Here is a 21,248-nt window from a genome sequence, read left to right on the forward strand (position 1 = left end):
CTTCCTCTCGTTCTCTCTCTCTCTCTCTCTCTCTCTCTCTCTCTCTTGCGCACTCTCTCTCTCGTTCTCTCTCTCCCTCTCGTCCCCCCCCCCCCCCCCCCCCTCTTTCTCGGCTGCATTCCTCACTCTGTCCATCTGCTCTGTGCATCTCTCCATTCATCCTCTCTCAGTCTGTTTCTCTCACTGAGATGCCTTCACGCACACACACTCACCCTTATGCCTGTATACTGTAAATGTGTGTGTGTATGTATGTGTGTGTGTGTGTGTGTGTGCGCTCGTGCGTGTGTGTGCGCTCGTGCGTGTGTGTGCGCTCGTGCGTGTGTGTGCGTGCGGGCGCGTGTATGTGTGTGTGTGTTTTTGCTGTCTCAGTGCCTCGTCTTCCCTCTGTGAAACTGATACATAATCACCGTCATCCTTTAAGTTAAGCTGAAAACCTCCTTCTTCCTCTTCCTCATTCATCTTCCCCTGTCCCCATATTCAACTCATCTCTGGTTACTCTCCTTCATCCCAAAATACGATAATCCACCAATCTGTCATCAGTCTGTCAATCCATCCTGAACTACCAATCCCATCGCCTGTTTCCAATCCATCCCCAGTCACCGTTTCCATGGGGAGCGACCTCTCAGCTGCGATGCCAAAGGTCAAAGATGATCAGACAGACCTCACATTAGGAAAGATAGAATCATTTATCAACAGTAATATTAATATTAGTAACACTGCTAACAGTAATGATTATGCTACTGGGTTTATGTGCCCGTTCTATAGGACACAGGAAACATCAATCAGATCCAGTCCCTAATCTTAAACTATGGAAATCAGTCCACGATTAAACCCAGTCTAAACCTCTGAACTGGTCCGTTCTTAACCCTGGATCCTGACCCCTGACCCCTGACCCTGATTGTGTGTGTGTCAGAGACGCTCTCTTTCACAGTGGAATGTAAAGCCATTTCTGTCAGAGGACTACAGCACGCTCACTTAGGACTCCTCTCAGATCAGGCAGGTCCCGCAGAGGACTCCGGGTAATGTAGTGTTTGAACTGCTGTGGAGGACTGGCAGTTTGGATGAGAGTGCCACTCTATGCAACGCCCGTCTGAGTTTTACTTCATGCAAAGTCTGCAGTGCTGTGCATTTATATTCCAGTCATTTACCTCATGGACAGCTTCACTCCAACACACACACACACACACACACACACACACACACACACACAAAGCACTACACTCACCAGTCTGCTCTGCATAGCGTTTGGAAGAAAACTTAAGACATTAGAGTTTCTCCCTTTGAAGAACATTCAGTTTTGGTTTTTTTTTTCTTTTTTTTATAACTGTGTTGAAAATGAAACTTATTCCATACGATGTGTAAATATGCGTTTGCTGCAGTGTCTGATTGGCTGCTGTGTGATGGGGTGTGTTTTTATTGTGATGACTGACACTCCTGTACAGGGGAAACACACACACACACACACACGGTCACAGACATTTCACATGAACAGTTTCTCAGCCCTGTTTCTGCAGACTGAGGCCTGAATTATAATCATAGGGATAGAGGCTTTTCCCCTTCCTCCAAAAGTTTGTGTGTGTGTGTGTGTGTGTGTGTGTGTGTGTGTGTGTGTGTGTGTGTGTGTGAGAGAGAGTGAGAGAGAGTGAGCGTGAAGCATTCCTGGTTTCATTCCATACTGACTCTAGTTAAACTGGATTGTGTCAAATCTCTGCAATAAAAATTTGAACTGACAAGAAGCACATTCTCAGTTTGTCTGTCTGTCTGTCTGTCTGTCTGTCTACACTGCCCGGCCAAAAAAAAAGTCACCATTTGGATTTGGAGCCTCTGGGAGCAGTGTTGTGATCTGGGGTTGATTCAGTTGGTCAGGTCTAGACTCAGCAACGTTACGTGACAATAAAATGAAGTCAGCTGAGCACCTGAATGTACTGAATGACCAGGTTATCCCATCAATGGATTTTTTCTTCCCTGATGGCACTGGCATATTCCAGGACGACAATGCCAAGATTCATCGGGATCAGATTGTGAAAGAGTGGTTCAGGGAGCATGAGGAATCATTTTCACACATGAACTGGCCACCACAGAGTCCTGACCTTAACCCTGAACACTGAAAGTCTTTAGGACGTGCTGGAGAAGACTTTACGGAGTGGTTAGGTTCTCCCGTCATCAGCAAGATCTCGGCCAAAAAGTTAATGCAACTCTAGATGGAAATAGATGCTCTGACGTTGCATAAGGTCGTCAAAACAACGCCATGGCAAATGGGCACCATAATCAAAGCTGAAGGCTCGTCCAATGAAATATTAGAGTATGTGACTTTTTTTTTTGGGCCAGGTACCTATCTATCTATCTATCTATCTATCTATGAACCACGTGTTGGATTCTGATTGGATTCAAACGCGGACACTTGTCGAAGGAAAGGGAGAGCAAATGAAGGATTTGATGTTTAATTCACCGTGCAGCCTCCTCGGGGAGGGAGCCATAGGATGAAGAGGTGAAAAAGGCATTATGTATTTATACCAGACAGACAGCACAGTCAGCAGGAATCAGTCAGTTGTGATGTAGACTGAGATGAATAACGTCCGCACCCTGATGAGGCCGGGAGCTCTAACCTACAGCACAGAGCGGACAGTGTCGGGGGGTTTTTTTTGCCTTTGTGGCTGCCCCCTCCCTGAGAACAAGAGGAGTCCTTGTGACATCATCCCCGGGACAGAGGGGGATCGCCATGGAGACGATGATGCAGCTGGGAAAGGGCTTTACTTCTTTACTTTACACCGGGGGGAAAATATCAGTGGCACAGGCTGGTGGTCATCCACAGTGACACCATCTCACAGGTGTGGTCATCCACAGTGACACCATCTCACAGGTGTGGTCATCCACAGTGACACCATCTCACAGGCTGGTGGTCATCCACAGTGACACCATCTCACAGGCTGGTCGTCATCCACAGTGACACCATCTCACAGGCTGGTGGTCATCCACAGTGACACCATCTCACAGGTGTGGTCATCCACAGTGACACCATCTCACAGGCCGGTGGTCATCCACAGTGACACCATCTCACAGGCTGGTGGTCATCCACAGTGACACCATCTCACAGGGGTGTTCATCCACAGTGACACCATCTCACAGGTGTGGTCATCCACAGTGACACCATCTCACAGGCTGGTCGTCATCCACAGTGACACCATCTCACAGGAGTGTTCATCCACAGTGACACCATCTCACAGGGGTGTTCATCCACAGTGACACCATCTCACAGGTGTGGTCATCCACAGTGACACCATCTCACAGGCTGGTGGTCATCCACAGTGACACCATCTCACAGGCTGGTGGTCATCCACAGTGACACCATCTCACAGGTGTGGTCATCCACAGTGACACCATCTCACAGGCCGGTGGTCATCCACAGTGACACCATCTCACAGGCTGGTGGTCATCCACAGTGACACCATCTCACAGGGGTGTTCATCCACAGTGACACCATCTCACAGGTGTGGTCATCCACAGTGACACCATCTCACAGGCTGGTCGTCATCCACAGTGACACCATCTCACAGGAGTGTTCATCCACAGTGACACCATCTCACAGGGGTGTTCATCCACAGTGACACCATCTCACAGGTGTGGTCATCCACAGTGACACCATCTCACAGGCTGGTGGTCATCCACAGTGACACCATCTCACAGGCTGGTGGTCATCCACAGTGACACCATCTCACAGGCTGGTGGTCATCCACAGTGACACCATCTCACAGGTGTGGTCATCCACAGTGACACCATCTCACAGGCCGGTGGTCATCCACAGTGACACCATCTCACAGGCTGGTGGTCATCCACAGTGACACCATCTCACAGGGGTGTTCATCCACAGTGACACCATCTCACAGGTGTGGTCATCCACAGTGACACCATCTCACAGGCTGGTCGTCATCCACAGTGACACCATCTCACAGGAGTGTTCATCCACAGTGACACCATCTCACAGGGGTGTTCATCCACAGTGACACCATCTCACAGGTGTGGTCATCCACAGTGACACCATCTCACAGGCTGGTGGTCATCCACAGTGACACCATCTCACAGGCTGGTGGTCATCCACAGTGACACCATCTCACAGGTGTGGTCATCCACAATGACACCATCTCACAGGGCTGTTCATACACAGTGACACCATCTCACAGGCCGGTGGTCATCCACAGTGACACCATCTCACAGGTGTGGTCATCCACAGTGACACCATCTCACAGGCCGGTGGTCATCCACAGTGACACCATCTCACAGGTGTGGTCATCCACAGTGACACCATCTCACAGGCCGGTGGTCATCCACAGTGACACCATCTCACAGGGGTGTTCATCCACAGTGACACCATCTCACAGGTGTGGTCATCCACAGTGACACCATCTCACAGGGGTGTTCATCCACAGTGACACCATCTCACAGGTGTGGTCATCCACAATGACACCATCTCACAGGGCTGTTCATACACAGTGACACCATCTCACAGGTGTGGTCACCCACAGTGACACCATCTCACAGGCCGGTGGTCATCCACAGTGACACCATCTCACAGGGGTGGTCATCCACAGTGACACCATCTCACAGGCCGGTGTTCATCCACAGTGACACCATCTCACAGGGGTGGTCATCCACAATGACACCATCTCACAGGGGTGTTCATCCACAGTGACACCATCTCACAGGGGTGTTCATACAATGACACCATCTCACAGGGGTGGTCATCCACAATGACACCATCTCACAGGGGTGGTCATCCACAATGACACCATCTCACAGGGGTGGTCATACAAATACCTTGGTATTTTTATTGATAGTTCACTGACCTGGGGCACACGTGTTGATAGCCTCTGTAGCCTCTGCATTTCTTTTGATGACTCAGAGTTCATGGCGTTGATCAGAAGTTTATGGTTTGTCTTTTATCAGGCGGTCTTTGAGAGCCCAATCAGATATGGCATCACAGCTTGGTCCGGTTACCTCTCTGTGCAGCTGAAGTCAGCACTAGTCCGACTCATACAAACTGCACGGAAGGCAAGAGGAGTGAGACAGCATGCATCCCTGCAGTCTACATACGATCAGGCTGCGCCAAGGCAAGACAACAAGACAATAACTGATGCATCTCATGTTCTATACACTGAGTACCAGCCACTGCCATCAGGGAGGAGGTTTAAAATACCACGGTGTCGTTTGAATAGGCCTAAAAAACGCTGTTATCCCTACTTCAGTAAAAAAGTTTTAAATGGCGGCAGACATAACAGGGATGGAATCGATATGACCGTTTTCCAGCTGTAGCGCCTCTCTGTATGTTAAAAAGGCTGCCGCTCCTTTAAGACTGGGGGGACTGAGGGGCCAATCACTGGCTTCCGAGAGCATGCCGTCGCCTTCAGCAGTGACATCCGCGGGATGTTCCATCAAGTGCGGCTGCTCCCCTCAGATAGACCACTGCTGCGGTTCCTGTGGAGAAACATGAAGTGCAACAGTCCGCCAAGCGTGTATGAGTGGCAAGTACTCCCCTTTGGGACAACCTGCAGTCCCTCTTGTGCGACGTTTGCGTTGCAGAAGCACATGCTTGACCATAGCCAGCCAGAGGAAGATGTCCAAGTTGCCATAAAGAGGTTATTCTATGTGGACAACTGTCTACAAAGTCTCACCTCAAGAGAAGCTGCCAAGGCTCTGGTAAACAAACTGCGCCATCTCCTAGCCAAAGGGGGATTCGAGCTGAGACAATGGGCAAGTAATGATCCATTCGTAATTAACCACCTCCCCTCTGAATCCAGGTCAGACAGCTGCGAGCTATGGCTCAGTCGGCCAGATGCCCAGGAGTCGGCCCTCGGTCTGCACTGGCATTGCAAGTCTGATACTCTTTCATACAAACATCGACGGGTTGATTGCTCCTTAGCCACAATGAGGAACATATATAAGGTATTAGCCAGCCAATACGATCCCCTCGGCTACATAATCCCATATACCACTAGAGCAAAGGTCCTCTTGCAGCGTTTGTGGGACAAGAAAAGGGATTGGGATGACCCGCAGCTACCAGAACAGTTGCTGCTTTCATGGCGCTCATGGGAGGCGGAGCTGGAACACCTGCCAAAGATTACGATGCCCAGGTGCTACTCCAGCCCTGAAATGGACCACCCCAGTAGCATAAGAGACATCCATGTGTTCTGCGATGCATCAGAACAGGCATATGGATCCGTGGCCTATCTCAGGACTGAGAATCCAGAGAGCAATGTTGAGGTATCCTTTCTCATCGCGAGGTCCCGCGCTCCCAAGAAACAGCAATCCATTCCACGCCTAGAGCTGTGTGCGGCCCTCACTGGCACGCAGCTCTACAAAGTCATAGCCACTGAGTTGACCCTCCCCATCCATAGCTGCACATTATGGTCTGACTCCCTGACTGTTCTCACTTGGTTGTTGTCAGATTCATGTCGCTACAAAGTCTTTGTGGGCACTCGAGTGGTGGAGATTCAGGAACTCACGGGATCCGCTACATGGCGATACGTGCCATCGGGAGACGACCCAGCCGATGACATCACGCGAGGACTCACTCTTCAGGACATGTGTGATGGCAGTAGGTGGACCCATGGCCCAGCATTCCTGAAGCAACCACCAGATGAGTGGCCCGAGCAGCTGTGTTCACCCCACAACGAGCCCGAGAGTGAGCTGAAACGACCTGCCGTTGCGATCCTGACAATGTCAGATCCACCCCTGCCAGATCCACAGCAACATCAGACCCTGCACGACTACTTGAAAGCCACTGCCCGCCAGCTTCACGGGGCGGCAGACCATGAAACCTCCATAACAGCTGATGCCTACGCTTCTGCTGAACTGGAGGCCCTGCGGCAGGCACAGAGAGACTCCTTTCCAGACGAGGTGGCTCAGCTGAAGGCTGGTAAACCAGTAGCAAGATGCAGCCGCCTCCTATCACTCGCCCCAGAGTTTGATGAGGCAACAGGACTCATCAGAGTAGGTGGCCGTCTCCGCCGCAGAAGCGACCTCACATCAGACGCAGTTCAGTTGTAGTTGCTGGTGCGTCTATGAACAACGTGTTTCTCCTGTTTGTCACTGTTATCGTCGTTCATAACGAAGTATTGGAGAACGTAACTGTAACATTAGCATTCGGAGTGATAATTGTTAAACGACAGATCAAACGTTCGCCGTAACAGTTTGTCCTCTCCCTCATAGAGTTGTGTATATTCAGATTTTGAATGTTTGAATGTTCACAATATGCGTAAAAGTAAACAAGTTAAATGTTTACGGGAGAGAGTTTACGTGTTTACTCCTGTTGGCGCATGCGCACTAACGCACGTGTGCTTTCCATATTACGGCAATGTTTTGCAGACAGTTTGTATTGTATTATGTTAAGCCCGTTTGTATTTTGTACTTGATAACTTTATATTTGTATTCTGTTTACTCTTTTTAGAAACCACACACACACACATACACACACTACCTCAAGTTCACGACTGAGTGGAAATAAAGAAACCTTAATTCAAGACTGGTGACTGGAACCCCTCTCTTACGACGCAGCTAGAGTTCTAACCGGACTCTCTACAGTGATTTGAACTATCCGAACAGCACATAGAGTTTCCTAACTTTCACTGTACTTTTCTGGCATAACAGCTTTTATCTATTGATTGGTTTATCTATTTATCTATTTTTTTTTTTACAGTATGTTTTGATTATTATGTTCTTAGATATGTTTCTTGGTCCCTTGGTAGCTGTTTTACTCTGTCTTTTATGTATGTGGAATGTTTTCTTTGTGGATGCAGCCAAGGTTCCTGCAGTGTGGGGCAATAAAGTGAGTCTTGAAAGTTGAATCTAGAATCTCTTGAATGTTGAAGCTAGAATCTCTTGAATGTTGAATCTGGAATCTCTTGAATGTTGAACTTACATTGCCTCAGGCTTGATATGTATATATGTGTATGTATGTGTAATGTACATAATGTACATAATGTATTAATGTAATATAATGTTAAAGTATAAAGGTTAAATGAGAACCTAAATGCTTAGAATAATAAAGATACAGTTATTAGGAAAATGCCAAAAAAGCTGAATAGAAGGCAACAAAATAAAGTTATTTGGAAAGTACCCAGTAGAAATGTATAGTAAGAACTAAGTTATTGTCTAGGAAGAACACGGAAACCTACTAGGAAACTAGATGGTTAGGGTTAGGTTTAGGGTCAGGGTCAGGGTTAGGTTTAAGGTTAGGGTTGTTGCCATCTAGTGTCGGAGTAGGTTTCTGTGTACTTACCAGGAAATGATGTAGTACTGTAGTTAATCCTTTTATCCACTTGTATTGATCATTTTTCTGCCTCAACTGGAAAGTACATTGGGCCAACTCCTGTTGTGTTTAAATGTGCTATAGAAATAAAAGTGACTGGACTTGACTTCCTGTAGTACTTCCTGTCCTAATAACTGTGTTTTCCCACCATCTCATTTCCTAGTTAATACCTGCCAATCAGCAGACTGTAAAACAAAGGGTTACCTCCTCTCTATTTTTTTTAAAGACACAAGGCAAATGATCTCAACAAATGAGTTTAAAGAGACAGAATGCAAACTCAGACAAACTTTCAATGCAAATTGAAATTTTAATGCAACTCAGAAACAAAGTCAGAAAACAGTAAAGAGTCAAGGTTCAATAAAGAAGAACAGGGGCCATTCCAGCTCAGGACACTTTTGTAGGTGGGAGACTTTGCCACTGACAAAAACCAACCAGGAGCATTTCCTCAGAGAGTACTGATGAGCAAATGTCCAACAATAAGATGGGTGTGATACACAGATCATGAGCTAGTTGAGGAGGTGGCTAATGATTTGACAGAACGGAGCACTAAGCTCTGATTGGCCAGGAGATGTGGAGTGACAGAGATAGGGGAGATTTCTGAGCGAGACCATGGTGAGTACACAGCCAGAGGTGCACGCTGCTTTAAGAAACGTGCACACCTCATGACATCACAGAGGTCCTGCTGTGTTTACGCCACTGGCCTGATTTTCATGCTTATTTTTTTCAGTGAGTAAGAGAAACCTTTCCAGTATTTCCAAGTTATACCAATTGCATAATGAGTGGTATGCTTCCCCCACAGATACACACCATTGGGATTAGCAGCGTGACAGTGTTTGTACCAGAATGCTCCAAGATATCTTCTGGCACAGTTCTGTTTGCTTTGCTTGTCCTGGTCTCTGTCAAAAGTGGAGAACTTCTGTCCATTGTGTTCTGTGAGAGAGTCACCTGAGTGAGAGAAGCCAAGTTAAGTCAGGTCACTTTTCTTTCTATAGCACATTTAAAATCAGCAGGAGTTGGCCGAAAGTCCTTTCCAGTCCAGGCGGAAAGATTGACCAGTAAAACTCTACATGGATCAGAGGAATAAAGATTACCAGTAAAAGTCTACATGGATCAGGGGAATAAAGATTGACCAGTACAAGTCTACATGGATCAGAGGAATAAAGATTGACCAGTACAAGTCTACATGGATCAGAGGAATAAAGATTGACCAGTACAAGTCTACATGGATCAGAGGAATAAAGATTGACCAGTACAAGTCTACATGGATCAGAGGAATAAAGATTGACCAGTACAAGTCTACATGGATCAGAGGAATAAAGCGTAGGAGTAAAAGCAAGACTAAGAGACAACACATAAAATAACAGCAGAGGAACAGGAAGATGTACCACAAATACCAGACTCACTGAGTCACAGTCACATGACTCACTGAGTCACGGTCACAAATTCTCCATCACGATGAATTTTCCAAACACCATCCATTTAAGATCAATTCTTTTGTTCCGTTGGGAAGGTGTAATGTTTGTAAAAAGTCAAAAACCAGGACGTTCTGTTTCTTACCTGCATCTCCTGCCTTTGCTTTAATGTATCCACTAACATGCAGTCTGTAACCCTCTCTCTCAGAGCCTACGGAGAAAGAGGAATACTGGGCATGTGCCGTCTTTCCATCAAAATCTTCCATGTCTACTCTCAGCTCAAACTTCTTCCCCTTGGTCAGCTGGTGGATGTTTTCCAGTCCTGGATTGATAGGACATCAAGTGTCAGTGAAACTTTCAGATTTGACAAAACTCCATACACAAATGTATCCAAAGAAGAAAAATAAATTGTTGTGTGTAAATATATATAGTAAATATATATAGTCCATAAAATTCCGCAAATAGCGATGCTGTCTGTTTCATTACTTTATATTCATGTAATAAATTATAATAAATGTCAACTCGATGGAAGTCTGCATGAGAAATAAAGAAAAAGCAAAAATATCGGTTATAATGATCATCCGCTTATAGCGATCAGTTTCACCAGGACAGACGTGATCACTATAAGCAGTCTCCATTGTGTGTGTGTCTGTGTATATATATATGTGTGTGTGTGTGTGTGTGTGTGTGTGTGTGTGTGTGTATATATATATATATATATATATGTATATATATGTATGTATGTATGTATGTATGTATGTATATATATGTGTCTGTGTGTGTGTGTGTGTGTGTGTGTGTGTGTGTGTGTGTGTGTGTGTGTGTGTGTATATTTTTTTTCTTCCTGGTCAGAAGATCAGGTATCAGTATATTGAGTCTGGTTTATAATATTCATCTAAGATTTAACACACCCAGCCAAAACTCTCCGTCAGGGTTACCAAAGCCTTTCTTATACTGATCCCAGGGCCTGTAGAAGTTCACTGTTCCATCCATTCTCCTCTGAATCACCTGAGAGAGAGAGAGAAAGAGAGAGAGTGGGGGAGGGGGAATTTAATTTTTTTTTCAGAACCTGTGAACAGTTAGATATAAAAATATGTAAAACGTATTACAAGTTGAGTCTACTTAGAAACCTACTGTCCATTTTTTCTCTTTCCCCGCTTTTCCCTCTGAACAGCTCTTCGCAGCCGTGGTGACGGAAAAAGATTCCACCAACAGGGGGAGCAGTAGAGCAAATAACAAGCCAACCTAGAAAGACAATGAGATTCAAACTTAGCTCTAGAATTGGAACAGATGTAAATTACTGACAATACACATACACAGAGGTAATGAAGTAGCTTTTTAGTCATAACCTGCCTTCTGAACGACCTTCATACTTGGTTAACAGCTGAGAAGTTCAATACCTGGAGAGGCAAGAACGATGAAACACACATGTGAGAGTTTTATGAAATTAATGCAGTTCTACAGAAAGTACATACTGTATATTGATGAGGAGCACATTTTCTACTGTCGAGTTTCATTTTAATTGTACCGACATGCCATTTTACAGATGAAGTGTTGGGGAAAGAAGACTAATGCCTTTTCATACCAATACTTCAAGTATACCTCAGTGTTAACACATGGAAATCTAATGGCCCATGAATTTAAATGTTTAGATTCAAGGAGCCACTGGATTTGATTGTAAAAACTAAACTGTTTATTCTTCATCTAAAATGTCACACATTTTCACCAGTGAAAGTTTGTGTCGTAGACACCAAAAGACAGAGCACTACTCACCCGTTGTGCTGAGAAATCTAGTCTCCCTGTACACAGTTGTCTTGGATTTAGGCACAGAATACTTACATTGCCTCGGGTTTGATATATATATATACGAGTCTGATGTTTAAACATAAATTCAATCAAATATTTATTCTTTGTGGGCTTTTCGACAAGAATTATGGGAAATAATTTTTCCGCATCACAGGTAAATATTCTAGGTAAGCATGATCACTTTGGCACTGTGCCTCCTGTTTGCTTCAGTGTTGACAGATGGAAATTTAAAGTTCCATGAATTTCAGTTTTTAGATTCCAGGAGCCAATTTTATTACAAAACCAAACTGTTTATTCTTCATTTAAAATGTCCCATAGTTTCACCAGTGAATGTTTGTGAATGCTTGTGTCGTAGACACCAAAACACCCTTTGTGTTGAGAAGTCCAGGCTCCCCATCCCTAAGTTGTCTTGGTTTTAGACACAGAATACTTACGAAGACCTGTTAAATAATTTAAATTTGGACTTCATTAAGGGGTCCTTATTTTCTTGGTATGAGGACGGCAGCGTTCACCACTATCAAAGGACACAGTGATGTCATTTAGAACTTAACCTTACCTTTACTTTCAGCCACACCGCCCTGCCTTACAGAGCACAGACTTATATATTCAGGAATTATATATATATATATATATATATATATATATATATATATATACACACACACACACACACACACAATATATATATACACAGCTTTACATTTATATATTCAGAAACTATATATATATACACACACACCCACACACATATATATATATACACACATATATATAAATATAAATATCAATATATAAATATATATATATAATATATAAGAGTCTGACGTTTAAACATTAATTCACTCAAAATTAAGCTCAGGGTCTGTCCCACAGTGATGTGTCTTTGTGATGCAAAACCCCAAAAAAACAGGAAATAAGAGATCAGCTTAAGCCTGTGAATTTAACACAGCGATCTGGGCACAGTTATGTGACATGCTGAAATAACCCATTTAAAACCTGACATTTGGCTGGTGGCATAACTGAGTTCAGTGTGTGTGACTATCATTTTGGTCTTTACTGTTTGATGTTTGACTGGGTTTTAGTCGGATTCAGTGGTCTTTTGCTCTGTGACTACACTTCAGCTGGAGACAGATCCAGTATCTGGATCTGGACTTTAAATGCTAATGGAATTTAAATGCTAAATTGTAAACTGTATCTCTACAGTTAAGATTCAGTGATGCTGACTGTAACGACCTCGTCTCCTCTCGCACCGACCATTCAGCCATTCAGCGATCGGCGTCGCCGGTTTACTAATCATCGGCCTGTCCCTTCATCATCCACACCTGTGTTCACTTTTGTTTTCCCTGATTTTCCCCTCTTTTTTAACGCCTCTGTCTCTCTCCTTTGTTGCGAAGTCTACACTTACCCGATGTGTATTCTGAGCGCTCTGAAACCTGTTTGGACATTCCCAGTATTATTCTGTGTTGCTCTCTTGTTTGTTTTCCACTCTGTGTTGGAATTTGTGTTTATTTGTACTTGCCCAGTTTTCATTAAAATACAAACATCTCTGCACTTGCGTCCGGCTTCCTGGTGATATCGTGACACTGTGGCACTATCACGTTTGCGTTTTCTCACGGAAACGCATCTCTAGTGTACAACATTAACATATGTGTATTATTAATATGATATCAATATTTCATTTTTTAAATATCATGGTTATCGTCAATACCAGTATATCCTGACACCCCTATTCTGGATGGATGTGCAGACTGGCTTTGCTTATTTAGAACAAACAGGAGTAAACACAAGACTCCCGCGAACCCACAGGTTTCGGGATTCAAAGTTAATGTACACACTTAGTGTAAATACACTAACACTTAGTAAACATTGACACTTAGTGTAAACACATTAAAAATTCAATTCCGTCCCGCTAAACAAGGGGAAAGTTACTAGCAAACTCACATGCAGCTAATGATTAAACTGCAACAAAGGAAAGCAGGGAGCAACATGGTCGACCAGCAGAGGGGGAGAGAGAGAACCAGGGCGTGGCAGGTACAGGACATTGCTATTCAAATTGTTGATGGTCGTCATGGGTTACACTGTGTGGGAGCTGGGCTGTGTTGTGTGAGGACTGGACTGTGCTGTGTGGGGAATAGACTGTGTTGTGTGAGGACTGTGCTGTGTTGTGTGAGGACTGTGCTGTGTTGTGTGGAGACAGTGCTGTGTTGTGTGGAGACTGTGCTGTGTTGTGTGGAGACAGTGCTGTGTTGTGTGGGGACAGGGCTGTGTTGTGTGGAGACAGTGCTGTGTTGTGTGGAGACAGTGCTGTGTTGTGTGGGGACAGGACTGTGTTGTGTGGAGACTGTGCTGTGTTGTGTGGGGACAGGGCTGTGTTGTGTGGAGACAGTGCTGTGTTGTGTGGAGACAGTGCTGTGTTGTGTGGGGACAGGACTGTGTTGTGTGGAGACTGTGCTGTGTTGTGTGGGGACAGGGCTGTGTTGTGTGGAGACAGTGCTGTGTTGTGTGGAGACAGTGCTGTGTTGTGTGGGGACAGGACTGTGTTGTGTGGAGACTGTGCTGTGTTGTGTGGGGACAGGGCTGTGTTGTGTGGAGACAGTGCTGTGTTGTGTGGAGACAGTGCTGTGTTGTGTGGGGACAGGACTGTGTTGTGTGGAGACTGTGCTGTGTTGTGTGGGGACAGGGCTGTGTTGTGTGGAGACAGTGCTGTGTTGTGTGGAGACAGTGCTGTGATTAAACAAACAGGGTCCAGCAAAGGAAGGCAGGAAGTAACACAAATGACCAGCAGAGGGGGACAGAGAGAACCAGAGCGTGACAGGTAAAGACAGGGTCCAGCAATGGAAGGCAGGAAGTAACACAAATGACCAGCAGAGGGGGACAGAGAGAACCAGGGCGTGACAGGTAAAGCTAAGACAGACACAGCACAGCCCCCACACAACACAGCACAGTCCCCACACAACACAGTCCAATCATCACACAACACAGTCTCCACACAGTGGCTGATCACCTAGTGGATTTATTTACATGCCAACAAAATAAACAGGTAAAAAAAAGAAAAAGAAAACCACACCAAAACAGTAACATATACACACTATTTACAGAACTCCTGCAAGGAGAAGACAAGACATTAATCCTGCAATGGCTTTTCCAATTATAGCCTCACTCAAGCACAGAATTTACACACTTACTCAAAAAAACCCCACATCTAAACCAAAATGGAAGGCTTTTATAGTTTAAAACAGGACATGATGTAAATGAACTTCCTGTGCAGACCGTGGGACTTTTACTTTAAGATGCTTAGGCCCGTGACATACGGGGGTCCTTTCCGTCACTGCGGCAATTCTCACACCCGAGAAACATCAAACTGATCTTACATTTAAACATTCACACAACTTACATTCAGCATCTATGCCTGGACAGCCCAACATAACGTAGCAGTTTAACAGTAATATGGAGATAGTGGAATAGGACAAATTGAATCGTTGGCCAACTTAACCAAATGTTTTGTTCTGGAATATTTTGACCGCTGACGTTCGTCTCTCTTTCTGATTCTTTTCAGAGCAGTAATGAGGACATTGGACGTCACACACGCAACAAAATCACAATGACAATGATCGGTGAAGATTTGACCAGTAATTTGATAAGAGGTTGTACTAAGTGTGTGTGTATGCTTGTGCGTGTGAATCCGTCCTCATCTTTAACCAGTTCAAGCATACAAACCATCCATTCCTGACAGAGAGTTGACGTGTCACAGTGTGTGACAGTGTGATTACACTAACTAAATTTAGTGTGTAATCTACATTTGACTCACGAAACCTGTGGGTTCCCGGGAGTCTTGTGTGTACTCCTGTTTGTTCTAAATAAGCAAAGCCAATCTGCACATCCATCCAGAACCTCCTTCAGTCCGTGACAATATGGAAATGATGGAATTGCAGGTATGGCTGTTTATTCATCTGTGACAGGACTGTCACTGCAAAAAAATACAGCTCAGCGAACCCTACTCTCCTCTGCTGTTTTCAGATTCCAGTTTCAATGTTGGCCTCCTATGACGTTCCTGTTAAGACTGACCGTTAACACAGACTGTCATAGACATATGCTGTCGTTGTTTTCTGTGTAACTCATGCGTCATCTCACATTCTTTAACTGTAAAAGTCTTCACCTTCCACATCTCTGTGGGAAGGTGGCATGTGTCGAATGGGCATTGTTTCATTAATTCTGCAATATGGCTTCACCACCCTGAACACAAAAGTAACATGCAGTTACCCTCCTAAAGTGTCTCAGAAGAGCACTGTACTGCTGCACTCTTCCAGGAGAAAGTCCATTCCAAAAACTCCTCTATGTCCTCACATGTGCAGGGGACTAGTGACTGTGAAAGGGTGTATGGTTAACATCATGTTTAATTCTAATCCAACCGTTTGGTGACTGTGTAAGGATCATCATTCAGGAGGAGATGACTCACATGAGGAGAGCCATGTTTGACCAGGCGTCTTAACTACGGCTGTTGACCGTGCTGTTGACCTCGGTCTCTGAGATGGTAAAACAAGCACTAGAACAGAAAAGAGTGAAGATGCTAAATGATAACCATGTGGTTGGAAGGGCTTTTGCTTGGACTCTTACACACTGTCATAGTGAGGAAGGTATCACACGTTCTCTCTGTAGGGTTGGTTCAGGACGGTGTTTAGTAATTCCGCGTGGGGGCGAGATGGGGTGTGATTTAGCTCTTACTAATTTATCAGGCGTTTCCCTTTATGTATCTCTTGCATGTTTTCTATTTTATGTTTAGTTTTTATTTTATGTTTTATTTTATTTGTTTGCCTAGCTGGGAAATCAAAAACACCAAAAAACGCCGTTTGAACGAGAGCGAAACAAGGCACAGAGTGATACGGCAGTTGGACAGGACTGTCTGGGCAGGATTCTTTCCACTGGTTTTCAGTAAGTGAATCAATGCACTTTATGAAACCATCAGTTTCCCACAGAGTCTAGGGCTGTTTCCACACTTGAAACCTTTATGTCTGAAGTTGCTTTTGATAAATCTTTGCTGGTATTGCCTGGTTCACACATGCACCTGATACGAAAAAGTGTTACCTCCTGCCTGCCTTTGCTGCACCCTGGTAGTTTATTAATCATTAGTTGCTCCTGAGTTTGCCTAACGAGCCCTGTTCTGTACATTATAAATACTCCTAGTTTTCCCTCGTTGAGTGGGATGCTTCAGTGTGTTTACACTAAGTGTGTACATTAAGTTTGAATCCCGAAACCTGTCGGCTCCTGGGGAGGCTTTTGTTTACTCCTGCTTCCCTCAGTCCCTGCCCGTATGCAAATGATTTCACTGCAGGTGCGGCTGTTTGTCCCTTTGTGGCAAAACTGTTATTGCAAAAAACGATGCAATGCTCTTTATGAAACCATCAGTTCCCCACAGAGTCAAGTTTCCACATTTGGTACCTTTGTCTGAAGTTGCTTTTGATAAATCTTTGCTGGTATTGCCTGGTTCACACATGCAGCTGATAGGACGAGTGGACTGAAAGATGGCTGAATAAGACAGGCTGTGGTAATTACATGTGAAGTGAAATTACAGCCTTAGGATTTCTGTAGCCTTTTAGCCAATGTTTCTCAATTCAAAAACCAGTCAAACAACAAACAGTAAAGACCAAAATGACAGTCACACGCACTGGTCCCAGATATGCCACCAGCCAAATGTCAGGTTTTAAATGTTTTTTTGTTTTTTTTTTATTTTAAGCATGTCACATAACTGTGCCCAGACGGCTGTGTTAAACTCACATGCTTCAGTTGAACTGTTGTGTCCTGTTTTTTGGGGTTTTGCATCACAAAGACACATCACTGTGGGACAGACCCTGAGCTTAATACAGAAGACCTGCTCTTGTAGTAGTCTGCACTTTGATCTAGTCAATTAAGTTATAACTGTTCAGTTTCACGTGTGATCGAGGTTGATATTTGAACAAAGTTCCAAATTTTTGTTTCCTGAAGTTCTCAGTAAGGTTCTTAGTTCAAAAATGATTAGTATTTACTTTCACGTATTGGCATTTATGTTATGATAAAACCAATTATTTCTGTGGAGAAAATCATTCTAAATTTACCAGAATGTCAGATGGGACTACAAATCGTGATCAGATAACCAAGTTACTGGCCATAGACAATACATGGCTGTAGTTGATAAAGGTTTTATAAAGTTCCATAATTAAACAAAGAAGAGGAAATACATGATGTGTATCCCAGACATAAAGATTAATATTCACATCTAAACATTTGATAAATGCATGAAAAATACATTCATGTACATTAATGTGCAATGTTTTGCTTTAAAGCACTTTCAGACACTGTCAAGTTTAAAACTCCAGCATCCAGTATATATATATATGTATTTATATATATGTGTATATATATGTGTGTGTGTGCGTGTGTGTGTGTATCCGTGTATATATATATATATATATATATATATATATATATATATATATATGTATAGTTTCTGAATATATCCACTTTTTTCAGCTATTTCAGCTATTTTACCTGTGACGTGGAATATTTACTTTAACAATGAAATACGTCTGGCTTTCTGTGATCTCAAAAGACCATCTAACCATGATTCAATGGCAGTCATCTTTAATGGATTCTGACTCTGTGCCCTTAAGTAAGTCCTTTTGCTTTATAACCCATAATTCTCTCCACAGTCCAGAGAGAATAAATGTTTATGTGGGAATTCATGTTTAAATTAAACATCAGACTCATATATACTGTGCGTCTCAAACTTCAGACAATGTAAGTCTTCTCTGTCTAAAACCAAGACAACTCTGGATAGGGAGACTAGATTTCTCAACACAAAGAGCAAAGAGTGAGTGGTACTCTGTCTTTTTGTTGTCTAACAACACAAGCATTCACAAACATTCACAAGCATTCACAAACGTTCACAAACATTCACCGGTGAAGCTATGTGACGTTTTAAATAAAGAATAAACAGAATAATTTTATAATAAAATCCAGTGGCTCCTTGAATCTAAACATTTTAATTCATGGGCCATTAGATTTCCATGTGTCAACATTGAAGTAAACTTTGAATTGGTATGAAAAGGCATTTGTCTTCTTTCCCCAACACTTCATCTGTAAAATAGAAAGAACAAATTCATCATGATGGAATTCTAGGGTGCAGTGACCGAACACATTCTTTTCTATAGCATTCAAACAATGACAAGTCCAATGAATAAAATGGACACACCCAAACCTGTAAGGCCATGTAAAGCTGATGGAGGGATGGAGTCTTTTTATCAGTGAACAGAACCTCAGACACATCTCTTCCTCCATCCAACATGTTCCCTCACCTCTCTCTCACTCAGACGTCTCTCACAGCACACAATGGACAGAAGTCCTCCGCTCCAGACAGAGAGTGGGACATATCTGAGGCAGTGAACTGTGGATATTATAGAGCATTCTGGTACGCTGCCTGTCACTCCACTCATCCTAATGGCGTGAGTCCGTGGAAGAGCCGTGACACTCATTAAGCAGTTGGTGTTGGTGTTGACTGGTGACCTCATCAGAGCCAAATGGTGCCCGAGAACACATGTGAGTCATCTTTTGAATGGAGGGACAGTGAGAATACAAAGGGAATATTAATTGATAATTACTGGGAAAAAAAAACAGTGAGTGGACATTGTGACGGAACCACCTTCTCTCCCCCCTGTCTTATCTGTACCTGCCACGCCCTGGTTCTCTCTCTCCCCCTGTCTTACCTGTACCTGCCATGCCCTGGTTCTCTCTCTCCCCCTGTCTTATCTGTACCTGCCAAGCCCTGGTTCTCTCTCTCCCCCTGTCTTATCTGTACCTGCCAAGCCCTGGTTCTCTCTCTCCCCCTGTCTTATCTGTACCTGCCACGCCCTGGTTCTCTCTCTCCCCCTGTCTTATCTGTACCTGCCACGCCCTGGTTCTCTCTCCCTGTCTTAGCTGTACCTGCCACGCCCTGGTTCTCTCTCCCCCCTGTCTTATCTGTACCTGCCACGCCCTGGTTCTCTCTCCCCCCTGTCTTATCTGTACCTGCCACGCCCTGGTTCTCTCTCTCCCCCTGTCTTACCTGTACCTGCCACGCCCTGGTTCTCTCTCTCCCCCTGTCTTACCTGTACCTGCCACGCCCTGGTTCTCTCTCTCCCCCCTGTCTTATCTGTACCTGCCACGCCCTGGTTCTCTCTCCCCCTGTCTTACCTGTACCTGCCATGCCCTGGTTCTCTCTCTCCCCCTGTCTTATCTGTACCTGCCATGCCCTGGTTCTCTCTCTCCCCCTGTCTTATCTGTACCTGCCACGCCCTGGTTCTCTCTCCCCCCTGTCTTATCTGTACCTGCCACGCCCTGGTTCTCTCTCTCCCCTGTCTTATCTGTACCTGCCATGCCCTGGTTCTCTCTCCCCCTGTCTTAGCTGTACCTGCCACGCCCTGGTTCTCTCTCTCCCCCTGTCTTATCTGTACCTGCCACGCCCTGGTTCTCTCTCTCCCCCTGTCTTATCTGTACCTGCCATGCCCTGGTTCTCTCTCCCCCTCTGCTGGTCGACCATGTTGCTCCCTGCTTTCCTTTCTTGCAGTTTAATCATTAGCTGCGTGTGAGTTTGCTAGTAACTTTCCCCTTGTTTAGTGGGACAGAATTGAATTTTCAATGCGTTTACACTAATGTTTCCTAAGTGTTAGTGTATTTACATTAAGTGTGTACATTAACTTTGAATCCCGAAACCTGTGGGTTCGCGGGAGTCTTGTGTTTACTCCTGTTTGTTCTAAATAAGCAAAGCCAGTCTGCACGTCCATCCAGAATAGGGGTGTCAGGATATACCGGTATTGATGAGAACCATGCTATTTAAAAACTCAAATATTGATATCATGTTAATAATACACATATGTTAATGTTGTACACTAGAGATGCGTTTCCGTGAGAAAACGCAAACGTGATAGCACCGCAGCATCACTGAATCTTAACTGTAGAGATACAATTTACAATTTAGCATTTAAATTCCATTAGCATTTAAATTCCAGATCCAGATACTGGATCTGTCTCCAGCTGAAGTGTAGTCACAGAACAAAAGACCACTGAATCCAACTAAAAACCAGTCAAACATCAAAGGGTAAAGACCAAAATGACAGTCACACACACTGATCTCAGTTATGCCACCAGCCAAATGTTAGGTTTTAAATGGGTTATTTCAGCATGTCACATAACTGTGCCCAGATCGCTGTGTTAAATTCACATGCTTCAGCTGATCTCTTATTTCCTGTTTTTTGGGGTTTTGCATCACAAAGACACATCACTGTGGGACAGACCCTGAGCTTAATTTTGAGTGAATTAATGTTTAAACGTCAGACTCATATATATATATATATATATATATGTATGCATGTATGTATGTATGTATGTATGTATTTATATATGTGTGTATATATATATTAGTGTGTGTGTGTGTGTGTGTGTGTGTGTATATATAGTTTCTGAATATATAAATGTAAAGCTGTGTGCATATATATATATATATATATATAATTCCTGAATATATAAGTCTGTGCTCTGTAAGGCAGGGCGGTGTGGCTGAAAGTAAAGGTAAGGTTAAGTTCTAAATGACATCACTGTGTCCTTTGATAGTGGTGAACGCTGCCGTCCTCATACCAAGAAAATAAGGACCCCTTAATGAAGTCCAAATTATTGCCTCATTCAAATATAAATTATTTAACGTTTTTGCTTGATTATCTTTG

The 21,248-nt window shown here is 44.0% G+C and overlaps 1 pseudogene; it reads right to left on the reverse strand.

Moving 5' to 3' along the window:
* Positions 1-8,970: 8,970 nt before the first annotated feature.
* On the reverse strand, positions 8,971-11,248 carry LOC115821808 (microfibril-associated glycoprotein 4-like; annotated as a pseudogene).
* Between the last annotated feature and the right edge of the window lie 10,000 nt (positions 11,249-21,248).

This window comes from Chanos chanos, chromosome 9 (assembly GCF_902362185.1).
Source record: "Chanos chanos chromosome 9, fChaCha1.1, whole genome shotgun sequence".
NCBI classification, from domain to species: domain Eukaryota; kingdom Metazoa; phylum Chordata; class Actinopteri; order Gonorynchiformes; family Chanidae; genus Chanos; species Chanos chanos.